Source organism: Megalobrama amblycephala, linkage group LG15 (assembly GCF_018812025.1).
Source record: "Megalobrama amblycephala isolate DHTTF-2021 linkage group LG15, ASM1881202v1, whole genome shotgun sequence".
Classification (NCBI taxonomy): Eukaryota; Metazoa; Chordata; class Actinopteri; order Cypriniformes; family Xenocyprididae; genus Megalobrama; species Megalobrama amblycephala.
Window position 1 is genome coordinate 35637685 of NC_063058.1, and position 14242 is coordinate 35651926.

The 14242-nt window shown below is 40.0% G+C and overlaps 1 pseudogene; it reads left to right on the forward strand.

Annotated features, from left to right (window-relative positions):
- The first annotated feature begins 15 nt into the window (after positions 1–15).
- On the forward strand, positions 16–12037 carry LOC125247139 (annotated as a pseudogene).
- Positions 12038–14242: the final 2205 nt, after the last annotated feature.

Consider the following 14242-nt stretch of genomic DNA (forward strand, 5'->3'; position numbering starts at 1 on the left):
TCCTATTATATTTCCCACTCGAGTACACGGAAGTGAATGCGTTTCGTAAAATTCGGTCTCTGAATTTCATTAAATTTTAAAGTTGAATATCCAGACCAGTGAAATCAAAAACGCGCGCTCTGATGAAGTAGGTTATTGTTATTTTCTGAGTTCTCTCAGTTCAGTTTCACTTTTCTCTCTTTAGTGTTTAGTGACGTCTGATGCGTTGGACTGATTTACTGTATGGTTGGTCTGACATTAGTCTTCTCAGAAGTCATTCTGTGACTGTAAACTTCTTTTGTTGACAGAACAAGAGGATGATGGCAAATACTTCACTCAAAGGTGAGTGCTGAAAACACATTTGTTACAGTTACTACTGCGACACAGCATACAGTCAAAATGTTTTCCCCTTTTCCCAATTTTCCCTTAAAAATTGCTAAATTTCATAATAATTACAAAGAAACGGAAAGTAACATTGCAAAACGTACTCAATGTTTAATCTTACAAATCTTTTTTGAGATCTGTGCTGTAATGGCGATGGATCAGTAGTCCACTGTCATTTCCTGCTGCTCCAAACAGAAAGTGCTTTCAGATAATCATGACTGGCGAGATTTTAACTCTCCTTGTTTGTTTAATATAACACTAATTTCTCATAAGTAGTAACATTAACATGATGCACTTGGCTGTGGGGGTTATTTTTTGTTGTTGTTTGTTCGTTTTGTGCCATCTGGTGGAAAAAAGAACAATAACATAAATATCATGTCAAAATCATGTCATGAAAACGATGGCCAGCAGATGGCTGCTGTGTTCTCTGCAGCTACTGTGAAAGAATTCTAGGTTTTATGCTTAGAAAATATACATTTGGATATTTATTTAGACATTATTCTACTGTTATTTGTCAAAGATTAGTACTTGTTTTTATCCCTCTGAAGTGCAAGTTCAGTTGTGTGTGTGTGTGTGCGCATGTTTTTGTGACATATCAGGACACAAATGTGTATAATGACATGGGTATGACATAGTTTTTACAAGAAGAGGTGACTTATGAGGACATTACTCCATGTCCCCATTTTTCAAAAGGCTTATAAATCACACAGAATGAGTTTTTGTGAGAAAGTAAAAGTGTTTCCTGTGATGGTTAGGGTTAGGGTTAGGGTTAGGAGTAGTGTAGGGGGAGAGAAAATACAGTTTGTACAGTATAAAAACCATTACGCCTATGGAATGACCCCACACTTCACAAAAACAAACATGTGTGTGTGTGTGTGTTTAAGTGTTTTTGAAATCGGTCGAAAATGACCGAACCACAGGCGTTTGCATTACATCATGTGTCTGTAAAGATTTTAGCTTTGTTTTCTCTTCTTTTAGATCATCTTAAGGTGAAATTGCTCATTAGTATTAATGCCCATTTGAACTAAACGCTCCATCTTGGAGGTTCAATAGTATCTGTTTCCATTTGAAATTGTCTGTTTCTTTCCATGAAGGAGAATCCAGCTCCCTGATGCCAATGAGGATTGTTCTGCTGGGATTTCAGAATGCAGGGAAAAGTTCAGCAGGAAACACAATCCTAGACAGACGGGACTTTGAGTCGAAGAGAAGTCTGGAGTGTGTGGTCAGACAGGGACAGGTGAATGGCAGGCCGCTGACTGTGGTTGAAGCTCCAGGCTGGTCAGTTGGACAGACAGACGACAGTACTCAGTTACTCAAATGGGAGATTGTGATCAGCCCGGCTCTGTGCCCTCCAGGTCCACACGCTTTCCTTATAGTCGTACCTGTAAACATCTCGTTCACCGAGGCTCACAGGACATCAGCGGTGGAGCATCTTGAGCTGCTCGGTACGAGGGTCTGGCCTCATGTTATGGTGTTATTCATTGATGGAGGACACCTGGGAAACAGATCCATAGAGATGCACATTGAGTGTGAGGGCGGCGCCCTCCAGTGGCTGCTGGAGAAATGCGGCAACAGATATCATGTTCTCAACAGCAAGCACACGCGTGACGGCACCCAGGTCACACATCTGCTGGACAAGATCGAGAAGATGGTGGCTGGAAATGATGAACACCACTACTATATAGACCTCAATACTGAAGAAGCAGAGAAGCAGAAAAAGGAGGCAAGGGAGAGAGCGAGACAGAGAGAGATAAAAACCCAGAAGAAGAGAGTAAAAATCAGAGAACAGATGGGTGAGTTTACCAAAAAAGAAGTCAAATGACTTTTACTATAAACATGTTTTTGTCTACAGTCATTGCCCATTTGTGTAGATAAAGTCTAATCAGCTTTATTTCTGCAGCGCTTTATACAGTACAGATTGTTCCAAAGCAGCTTCACAGTGATAAACAGGAAAATAACAGAATCAGTAATGCAAACTTCATCAGATATGAGACTAATTCAGCCTTACAGAATGGTGTAGAGCCAGTACAGTAATATTTAATGGTGTCCCCAACTAAAGCCATGCTCAGATTACAGGAGTTTTTAAATCTTAACCAATTGTGAAATCTGGTTGCATCACATCATTACCAGATAACCCCCCCCCCCCCCATAAATGGGCCTGAAACTCCTGCAGTCTGAGCCTGGCTGCCCAGCAGGCACCGGACGTCAATATAACATCAGATTGACGTTGGACCACTACGTCGGATAGACGTTGCATTTTGGTTGAAAATGAAAATCTGGTTGACGTCATAACCAAACGTCAGACTGACGTCAATCTCCAACGTTGGTAAGACGTTGTATTTTGGTTGAAAATGAAAATCTGGTTGACGTCATAACCAAACGTCAGACTGACGTCAATCTCCAACGTTGGTAAGACGTTGTATTTTGGTTGAAAATGAAAATCTGGTTGACGTCATAACCAAACGTCAGACTGACGTCAATCTATAACGTTGGTAAGACGTTGTATTTTGGTTGAAAATGAAAATCTGGTTGACGTCATAACCAAACGTCAGACTGACGTCAATCTCCAACGTTGGTAAGACGTTGTATTTTGGTTGAAAATGAAAATCTGGTTGACGTCATAACCAAACGTCAGACTGACGTCAATCTATAACGTTGGTAAGACGTTGTATTTTGGTTGAAAATGAAAATCTGGTTGACGTCATAACCAAACGTCAGACTGACGTCAATCTCCAACGTTGGTAAGACGTTGTATTTTGGTTGAAAATGAAAATCTGGTTGACGTCATAACCAAACGTCAGACTGACGTCAATCTCCAACGTTGGTAAGACGTTGTATTTTGGTTGAAAATGAAAATCTGGTTGACGTCATAACCAAACGTCAGACTGACGTCAATCTATAACGTTGGTCAGACGTTGTATTTTGGTTGAAAATTTAAATCTGGTTGACGTCATAACCAAACGTCAGACTGACGTCAATCTATAACGTTGGTAAGACGTTGTATTTTGGATGAAAATGAAAATCTGGTTGACGTCATAACCAAACGTCAGACTGACGTCAATCTATAACGTTGGTCAGACGTTGTATTTTGGTTGAAAATTTAAATCTGGTTGACGTCATAACCAAACGTCAGACTGACGTCAATCTATAACGTTGGTCAGACGTTGTATTTTGGTTGAAAATTTAAATCTGGTTGACGTCATAACCAAACGTCAGACTGACGTCAATCTATAACGTTGGTAAGACGTTGTATTTTGGTTGAAAATGAAAATCTGGTTGACGTCATAACCAAACGTCAGACTGACGTCAATCTCCAACGTTGGTAAGACGTTGTATTTTGGTTGAAAATGAAAATCTGGTTGACGTCATAACCAAACGTCAGACTGACGTCAATCTCCAACGTTGGTAATACGTTGTATTTTGGTTGAAAATGAAAATCTGGTTGACGTCATAACCAAACGTCAGACTGACGTCAATCTCCAACGTTGGTAATACGTTGTATTTTGGTTGAAAATGAAAATCTGGTTGACGTCATAACCAAACGTCAGACTGACGTCAATCTATAACGTTGGTAATACATTGTATTTTGGTTGAAAATGAAAATCTGGTTGACATCATAACCAAACGTCAGACTGACGTCAATCTATAACGTTGGTAATACATTGTATTTTGGTTGAAAATGAAAATCTGGTTGACGTCATAACCAAACGTCAGACTGACGTCAATCTCCAACGTTGGTAAGACGTTGTATTTTGGTTGAAAATGAAAATCTGGTTGACGTCATAACCAAACGTCAGACTGACGTCAATCTATAACGTTGGTAATACATTGTATTTTGGTTGAAAATGAAAATCTGGTTGACGTCATAACCAAACGTCAGACTGACGTCAATCTCCAACGTTGGTAAGACGTTGTATTTTGGTTGAAAATGAAAATCTGGTTGACGTCATAACCAAACGTCAGACTGACGTCAATCTCCAACGTTGGTAATACGTTGTATTTTGGTTGAAAATGAAAATCTGGTTGACGTCATAACCAAACGTCAGACTGACGTCAATCTCCAACGTTGGTAAGACGTTGTATTTTGGTTGAAAATGAAAATCTGGTTGACGTCATAACCAAACGTCAGACTGACGTCAATCTCCAACGTTGGTAATACGTTGTATTTTGGTTGAAAATGAAAATCTGGTTGACGTCATAACCAAACGTCAGACTGACGTCAATCTCCAACGTTGGTAATACGTTGTATTTTGGTTGAAAATGAAAATCTGGTTGACGTCATAACCAAACGTCAGACTGACGTCAATCTATAACGTTGGTAATACATTGTATTTTGGTTGAAAATGAAAATCTGGTTGACGTCATAACCAAACGTCAGACTGACGTCAATCTCCAACGTTGGTAAGACGTTGTATTTTGGTTGAAAATGAAAATCTGGTTGACGTCATAACCAAACGTCAGACTGACGTCAATCTCCAACGTTGGTAAGACGTTGTATTTTGGTTGAAAATGAAAATCTGGTTGACGTCATAACCAAACGTCAGACTGACGTCAATCTCCAACGTTGGTAAGACGTTGTATTTTGGTTGAAAATGAAAATCTGGTTGACGTCATAACCAAACGTCAGACTGACGTCAATCTCCAACGTTGGTAATACGTTGTATTTTGGTTGAAAATGAAAATCTGGTTGACGTCATAACCAAACGTCAGACTGACGTCAATCTCCAACGTTGGTAAGACGTTGTATTTTGGTTGAAAATGAAAATCTGGTTGACGTCATAACCAAACGTCAGACTGACGTCAATCTCCAACGTTGGTCAGACGTTGCATTTTGGTTGAAAATTTAAATCGGGTTGATGTCATAACCAAACGTCAGACTAACATCAATCTCCTACATCTGAGACATTGCGCTTTGATGGAAAATAAAATCAAAATCGGTATCTGTCAAAAACCAACAACAAATTGTCAAGCTGTCAAATTCCAACTTTAAAGAAAGATATGGTTAGTATGGATTTTGTTGGCATGACATTAAACCTTCAATTTTGTTGTAAAATAAAAATCAACATTCAGAGAGAAAAAACAACAACAAAAACATACCAAGAAACTCTAACAATAAGATCAGAGAGAGATCAAGATCCAATGTGAGACTACACCAAATTATTAAATTTTAAGACATTAGCAAAAAGAATAGTTTAACTAAATTTGAAAATGGAATTTACAAATGTTTGGTGGTTTTATCAGAAAAATGACAAAGAGATAAACTGGATTATAACAAATATGATTTATTTATTTGTTTTATTATTAACATTATTGGAACAGAACATTTTCAAAACATTAATATCAGTTTTATTCACAGCTTTTTTTCCTGCCACCTCCACCCACCCTGTCTGGGGCATATTTTAAACAAAAGGCGATGGCCGCTGCAATATTTGCCTCCGTCTCTTTTGATGTTTTCTGGACACTCTCTGTAAGAAATATTTGAAAATGAAAATTCATAAGAAATATAGGATATGATGCACTACAGTAAACATTGAATTTAAGCATTAACTACTTCTATGCCTTCCACAGAGTATATTTAGACCACATAAATTATTGATTGGCTTTAAATCAGTTTCTGAGAAAACAAAATATCTACCTTAGCTTTAAAGGGATAGTTCACCCAAAAATGAAAATTCTGTCAGTAATTACTCACCCACATGTTGATACAACCATGTAAGTCTTTCTTTCATCTTCGGATCACAAATTAATATTTTTGTGATTAAATATGAGCGGTGGAATACTCCTCCATTGGCTTTAAGGGGCCCCAAACTTGTCCGTCCAGAAAGTCAGTGAAGAAAATGTTTAAATAGTCCATGCCACTACAGTGGCTCAACCGTACGTTTCTCAAGCGACGATAATACTTTTCGTGCGAAAAACAAACAAACAAAAGAACGACTTTATTCAACTATTCATTTTCTCTCTTGTAGGCCTCTGACGTTAGTTCACGAGAGCTCCATGAGAACTAAACTGACGACGGTCTTCTTCTACTACTACTTGCTACTGGCTGCTCACTCCTTAGGAGTATTACCACCACCTAGTGTTCAAGATGAAGTGCTGGCATAGCCGGAAGCACTAAACTTTGTTTACAAGCAGGTGAATATGGCGTTTACTAGACGTTGGATTTTGGTTAGTGCAACCTAAAATAACAAAAGATCAACGTCTACTGATGTTAGCATTTGTTGTTGTGTGGACGTTATCATTATGATGTCTAAGAGTCGTTGGGATTTGGTAGCCATACCTCATGACTAAATGTCAGTATTTGACGTCAATATGACGTTGGCTTAAGACGTTGATTCGATGTTGGATTTTGGTTAGTTAAAACCACAACCTAAAATAACAAAAGATCAATGTCTAATGATGTTAGAGTTTGACGTTGAGTAGACGTTACCACTTTGACGTATAGAAGACGTTGGGTTTTGGTTGCCATACCTGACGACTAAATGTCAGTATTTGACGTCAAATTGACGTTGGTTTAAGACGTTGAGTCGATGTTGGATTTTGGTTAGTTAAAACCACAACCTAACACCAACAAAATATCAATGTCAAATGACGTCGGTATTGGACGTCAAATTATTGTTGTTATTAGACGTTGGTTTGACATTGAATTTTGGTTACCAGACGTCGCGACCTAAATTTAACCAAATACTAACATCTTATGACGTTCTGTGCCTGCTGGGTGAGCAGAGGCGACAGTGACCAGGAACCCAAACTCCATCAGGTGACAGAATGGAAGAAAAAACCTTGGGAGAAACCAGAGTCTGATATTAAAATTAATATTTTTAAGTGTGTGCTTTCATAAAAACATAATTTACTTTATTAGTTATGTTTGTATATCATGCAAATGGATCATTCCTATGTATGTCTGCATTACTTTCTTCTGCGCTGGAATCTCCTGTCACCAAGACAAATTCATTGTGTGTGTAAACATACAAACATCATTCTGATTCTTTCTGATTATTGATTTGTGTCTGGACTCAGGTCACACACAGAAGCTGTCCGAGCTCAGGCTGGTGCTGATGGAGCATGGAGCACCTGGAAACAGTTCTGCAGGAAACTTCATCCTGGGCAAGAAGGAGTTTGAGTCCAGAAGAAGTGCAGAGTGTGTGAAGAGGCACGGAGAGGCGGCCGGCAGAAAGATCACTCTGGTCGAAGTCCCCGACTGGTGCAAGAACAGAGAAATCACAGAGAGCTGCCAGTTACTTCAGCAGGAGATCGTCCTCAGCACGTCTCTGTGTGCTCCAGGACCCCACGCTATATTACTGAGCGTACGCACAGACGTGGCCTTCAGAGAAGCCGACAGGAGCGTGATCGAGGGACATGTAGAGCTACTCGGAGAGAGAGTCTGGAGTCACATCATTGTGCTGTTCACCTCTGAGAACTACCTAGAGGACACGCCTATAGAGATGCACATTGAGAGCGAAGGTGACGCCCTCTGCTGGCTGCTGGAGAAATGCAGCAACAGATACCATGTTCTCAACACTGAGAGCAGACATGCTGGCGTTCAAGTCCAAGATCTCCTGGACAAGGTGGAAGAGATGGTGGCCGAAAACAGCTCCTGCCATTACGAGATGGACAGAGAGATTTTAAAAGATGCAGAAGACAGGAAAAGGAAAGCAAACGAGAGAGCTCACCAGAGGCAGCAGAATGTGCAAAAACAGAGACTATATGTCAGGTTGCAAATTGGTAAGCACATTTATGTTCAAAATACAATATTTATTGACCCTTTTGGATTCAGTGTGATTCCCTGAAAATCAAACAAAAATCAGGTGAAAACAGCAAACAAATAGATCTCATGGATTACAAAAAAAATAGTATTTTTATAACTGTATTTGACAATAATGTTTTCCACAAACTGTTAATTTTAGAATCAGTATTTAAAACCGACAACATTTTAAAATTTTTAAGAGAAGAAGTGTGGAAAAGCAGTAATTCTGTGTGCTTTCCTGAAGCTCAAACAGTCGAAGCACTGTACTCGCAACGCTATGATCATGGGTTTGATTCCCAGAAAACTGATAAAAATGTACAGCATCAACGCAGTGTAAATGTCTTAGGAAAAATCATCTGCTTTTGGACTATGTGCATATAATAATTCATATTGAAAGCCCTTTGGTCATCTGTGGTCTTCTAAAACAGCTTGTTTTTCTCATTGACAGGAGTACTAAGGCTGGTGCTGATGGGCCACAGAACAGCTGGGAAGAGTTCAGCCGGGAACACTATCCTGCGACGAGAGGCGTTCGAGCTAAAGACTGCCGTTCAGGCTGAGATTAAACAGGGAACGGTGGCCGGCAGAGAAGTCACAGTGGTCGAGTCGCCCTGCTGGAGTGATTCAAATGTGCAAAACTGTACCAGTTAGAATTCATGCACAGTCTGTTTTTGTGTCACCCGGGGCCACACGCTCTTCTCCTAGTCATCCGCGTCGACACGAAATACAGCGAGATGAACAACAGAGTGCTGGAGGAACATCTCAATCTTCTCAGCCAGAGAGTGTGGAAACACACTATAGTCCTGTTCACTCATGAAGACTGGCTGGGACAGACGCCCATAGAGATGCACATCGAGAGCGAAGGCGGCGCCCTCCACAGGCTGCTGGAGAAATGCAGAAACAGATATCATGTTCTCAACACCAAAGTTAAGAATGATGGCATGCAGGTCGTGCAGTTGTTTGAAAAGATTGAGGAGATGGCGGCAGAAAATAAGCACTGCCATTACCAACTAGACCAAAAGATCTTAGATGCTGCGAAGGAGAGAAGGCGAGCGGAGGAGAGAGCAAAGGAGCGAGAATTAAGAGCACAGAGACAGAGAGAAGAAAACTGAGCAAAGATACGTGAGTATATTGTTTGTTTTTCCACATGAGCACATGCACATCTCTGTGAATGCAGGGTTTAAAGCTCGTTCACATCTGTAACGATAACTATATTAATATCCGTTCCTCAGTTATTGTTGTGCTGTGGACTCTGCTAATCTTTTAGATTTTCAGTCTATTTTACATTTTTATCTCTTTATTGTTATGTTTATCATCCTTGTTGTGAACAGGCTTTTATTAGTGCAAATACATGCATGACAGAAGCTTGCAGTATTTACAGCTCTACCTGTTTTCCCATAGAGAGATCTGAAATCAGCAGCATGGGAGCAGAAGCTGTCCAAAGGCCGCATGTACCTTTCTGGTAAAATGTTGACATTGTGATGATGCATCTTTTCCCATCGTCAATAATGACATCCAGTTACATTAGGTTCTGTGTTTATGTGCAGGACGGAGGCAGACTGTCACCTGCGTTCAGTTGCCTGTCAATGAAGAGTGATGCTTCAATGCCACCCCCACCGAACTTCAGCTCTGACCACCACAGGTGCATTACATTTAATATCAGATATCATTTGTTGAAGTATTTTTCATTGTATATGTTCAATTCAGCAGTATATGGATCATGTGCAGTGGTGTATCTGTGACATGAACATTGGCTAATGAGTTGTCCTGAATGCTTTGACTTACAGATCATCACGTGCATCATCCGTTTGCAGCGACGTGTCAGACGGACAGATTCCACACCACTGGTGCAGTAAACATCTGCTTTCTTAACATGAAGAGTTTGCACGCATGCTTGTTATTGTTGTTCCTCCAGTCGTTTACTATATGGCTAATGAATCTGAACTCTCTTACATTCAATGAAAACTTCTGTGTTGCATAATACGGTAGATACTAAATGAGTCCTGTTGTTATTCAAAACATGAATCATTCAATATTTGTCCCCTGACAATTCATAGCTAGACTAGTTGCTTTTCAGGTTTTCTCTTCAACTATAGTTATATATACAGTTTACAGTGGGTACGGAAAGTATTCAGACCCCCTTAAATTTTTCACTCTTTGTTATATTGCAGCCATTTGCTAAAATCATTTAAGTTCATTTTTTTTCCTCAATGTACACACAGCACCCCATATTGACAGAAAAACACAGAATTGCTGACATTTTTGCAGATTTATTAAAAAAAGAAAAACTGAAATATCACATGGTCCAAAGTATTCAGACCCTTTGCTCAGTATTTAGTAGAAGCACCCTTTTGATCTAATACAGCCATGAGTCTTTTTGGGAAAGATGCAACAAGTTTTTCACACCTGGATTTGGGGATCCTCTGCCATTCCTCCTTGCAGATCCTCTCCAGTTCTGTCAGGTTGGATGGTAAACGTTGGTGGACAGCCATTTTTAGGTCTCTCCAGAGATGCTCAATTGGGTTTAAGTCAGGGCTCTGGCTGGGCCATTCAAGAACAGTCACGGAGTTGTTGTGAAGCCACTCCTTCGTTATTTTAGCTGTGTGCTTAGGGTCATTGTCTTGTTGGAAGGTAAACCTTCGGCCCAGTCTGAGGTGCTGAGCACTCTGGAGAAGGTTTTCGTCCAGGATATCCCTGTACTTGGCCACATTCATCTTTCCCTCGATTGCAACCAGTCGTCCTGTCCCTGCAGCTGAAAAACACCCCCACAGCATGATGCTGCCACCACCATGCTTCACTGTTGGGACTGTATTGGACAGGTGATGAGCAGTGCCTGGTTCTCTCCACACATACCGCTTAGAATTAAGGTCAAAAAGTTCTATCTTGGTCTCATCAGACCAGAGAATCTTATTTCTCACCATCTTGGCAAACTCCATGCGGGCTTTCATGTGTCTTGCACTGAGGAGAGGCTTCCGTCGGGCCACTCTGCCATAAAGCCCCGACTGGTGGAGGGCTGCAGTGATGGTTGACTTTCTACAACTTTCTCATCTCCCGACTGCATCTCTGGAGCTCAGCCACAGTGATCTTTGGGTTCTTCTTTACCTCTCTCACCAAGGCTCTTCTCCCCCGATAGCTCAGTTTGGCCGGACGGCCAGCTCTAGGAAGGGTTCTGGTCATCCCAAACGTCTTCCATTTAAGGATTATGGAGGCCACTGTGCTCTTAGGAACCTTAAGTGCAGCAGAAATGTTTTTGTAACCTTGGCCAGATCTGTGCCTTGCCACAATTCTGTCTCTGAGCTCTTCAGGCAGTTCCTTTGACCTCATGATTCTCATTTGCTCTGACATGCACTGTGAGCTGTAAGGTCTTATATAGACAGGTGTGTGGCTTTCCTAATCAAGTCCAATCAGTATAATCAAACACAGCTGGACTCAAATGAAGGTGTAGAACCATCTCAAGGATGATCAGAAGAAATGGACAGCACCTGAGTTAAATATATGAGTGTCACAGCAAAGGGTCTGAATACTTAGGACCATGTGATATTTCAGTTTTTCTTTTTTAATAAATCTGCAAAAAATGTCAACAATTCTGTGTTTTTCTGTCAATATGGGGTGCTGTGTGTACATTAATGAGGAAAAAATGAACTTAAATGATTTTAGCAAATGGCTGCAATATACAAAGAGTGAAAAATTTAAGGGGGTCTGAATACTTTCCGTACCCACTGTACGTACATGCATGACAAATTCAGTGTAACACATGTCTGACTCTCACCTGTTCTTTCACAGTGAGCACCTGACACCAGACTTCATGAGGTATCCCGTGAGCAAAGTGCAGCAGAGAGATCCTGCGTTCTGTTCCTGCGGACACAGCTGTTCCTGGCAGTGTGCGTCGGTCCTGTCTGCTTCTGAAGAGACAACACACAAACCTCAGCACCGGATTTACCATACAATCTGGATTACAGTAACACCATAGATGACATTAAAACTTGTACAGTTCTGCCAGATCTGTGATGTATAGGCAACAGCCCAGCAAAGACACAACCTAAACGAGGAAACGCCTGTTTAAGTTTTGATTGGGAAAATTTTACTATTTCAAAATCTCATGTGTCTCATGACTCATGTATACATTTGCAATTTTGAACTGATTTTTGAAAATAGCAGCCTGTTGTACTCAATGACTTATGGCAGCGGTGTCCAATGCTGTTCCTGGAGATCTTCCTGTAGAGTTCATCTCCATCCCTGATCAAACACTGCTGTCTGTAAGTCTCAAGTTCTCCTGGAGATCTTCATCAGCTGCTTCAGGTGTGTTTGACAGGTAGATCTCCAGGAACAGGATTCACACACAACTGAAATGATGTAATACATAATGAAAACTAAATTTCTCTGTTAATATCCATTTATTAATCATCTCGCTCTGGAGCGTTTGCTGAAATACATGATTTGTGTTGGAGTCATCATCTGATGATAGAGTGTATTTTGTGTTCTGATCAGGAGAAACGCTGCGGTTTCACTCGTATCAGGATCAGAAGCGTCTTGTTTTTAATGACGCAGTGGTTTAAAGTGTTTCTCCTGGTTTAAAGCAGCACTAAATGCCTTTGGTTCGATAAAACAAAAGTGTATAATTGTAAATGAAGACATAGCAGTAATTATTACAGTGAAAGCTTAAGGAAAGTTCCATTTGAAATAGCCAGTTTCTTTCCATGAAGAAGAATCCAGCTCCCTGATGCCAGTGAGGATTGTTCTGCTGGATTCTGAATTTACTCTTTAATTGTTTTTCCTGTGTCCGTGTTTCTCTGTGATCGGCGACACACGTCTGAGTTTGATCCTCAGTGTCCATCAACAGCGTTTGTTTGTTTCAGTGCTTTATTCATCTGCAGAATTCACACAAGTTTGAACAATCATGGTTTTTCTGATAGTCATGAACACACAAAAAATAACAGTAAAATTGTACAAGAACAAATTAAGTACAAGAATTATATACCAGTTATCAATGTAAAGCTGCTTTGACACAATCTGCATTGTAAAAAGTGCTATATAAATAAAGGTGACTTGACTTGTGTGTGTGTGTGTGTGTGTATGTGTGTGTGTGTGTGTGTGTGTGTGTGTGTGTGTGTGTGTGTGTGTATGTGTTGTAGAGGCAAACTAATTCCTTAGCATTTACTTCTGTTTTGTCCTTTATTTGTGTATACAGTCTGTTTTTGTGCAAATTCACTGGCAGACTCTGGTAAGAAGTAAGTTACAACAACGTGTTATTGTGTTTGTGAACACAGCTGCTCATCCTTAATCTTTTTGTAGAAACTAGACTGATACTGTAGGAACAGAAGTGAAAGATTTGAACACTTTGAGCACTTTTCCTTATCCTGATATGATAATGTGTACATAAGACAATCAGTCACACTTTATTTTGTGTCTTTGTTATGTGAAGAGGCTTTACATTAGGATCAAGTTAGCAGGTTAATGTGTGTAAGATCAGTGTAACTGAGAACACAAACGAGAAACATGTTAACTGATCATCTGAACACTTTACTGAACAACAGATTCACACTTTCATTGACTGAAACTAATTCTGCATGAATCAGGACCTGAGATCTGACTGGTTTTAATTAACTGGTAGATTAACTACATTAATGAAGGAACAAAATCATCATTCTCCACTGATGGTCATTCAGTATTCTGACCAACTCATGTTGACAATATATAAATCATTTATTACAGCAGATGTTTGACTAGTGACCGATACTTTAATGGACTGTCCGCTTCTCCTGAAACTGTCTGTAACACACACACACACACACACACACACACACACATCACACACACACACACACACACAGACACACACACACACACACACACACACACACACACACACAATTCTTTATGGTTTCCAAAGAGACCTTTGACCAAAACCAGCTGCTGTCCTTCAATAACAATCCAATAAAACCAAATACTGTCCAAATACTATTTTATGCATATTTATCATATTAATTTTCACAGTATAAATTTGGTCTTTACACATGGAAATAAGTTATTAGGCTTAAATATTAGGATTGAGGTCCGTCATACGAGGATGATCATATTCATAATGTCTGAAGAATTAAGACAGTCACATGTTCATTAGTGTTTTAGGCCTGGAAGAAG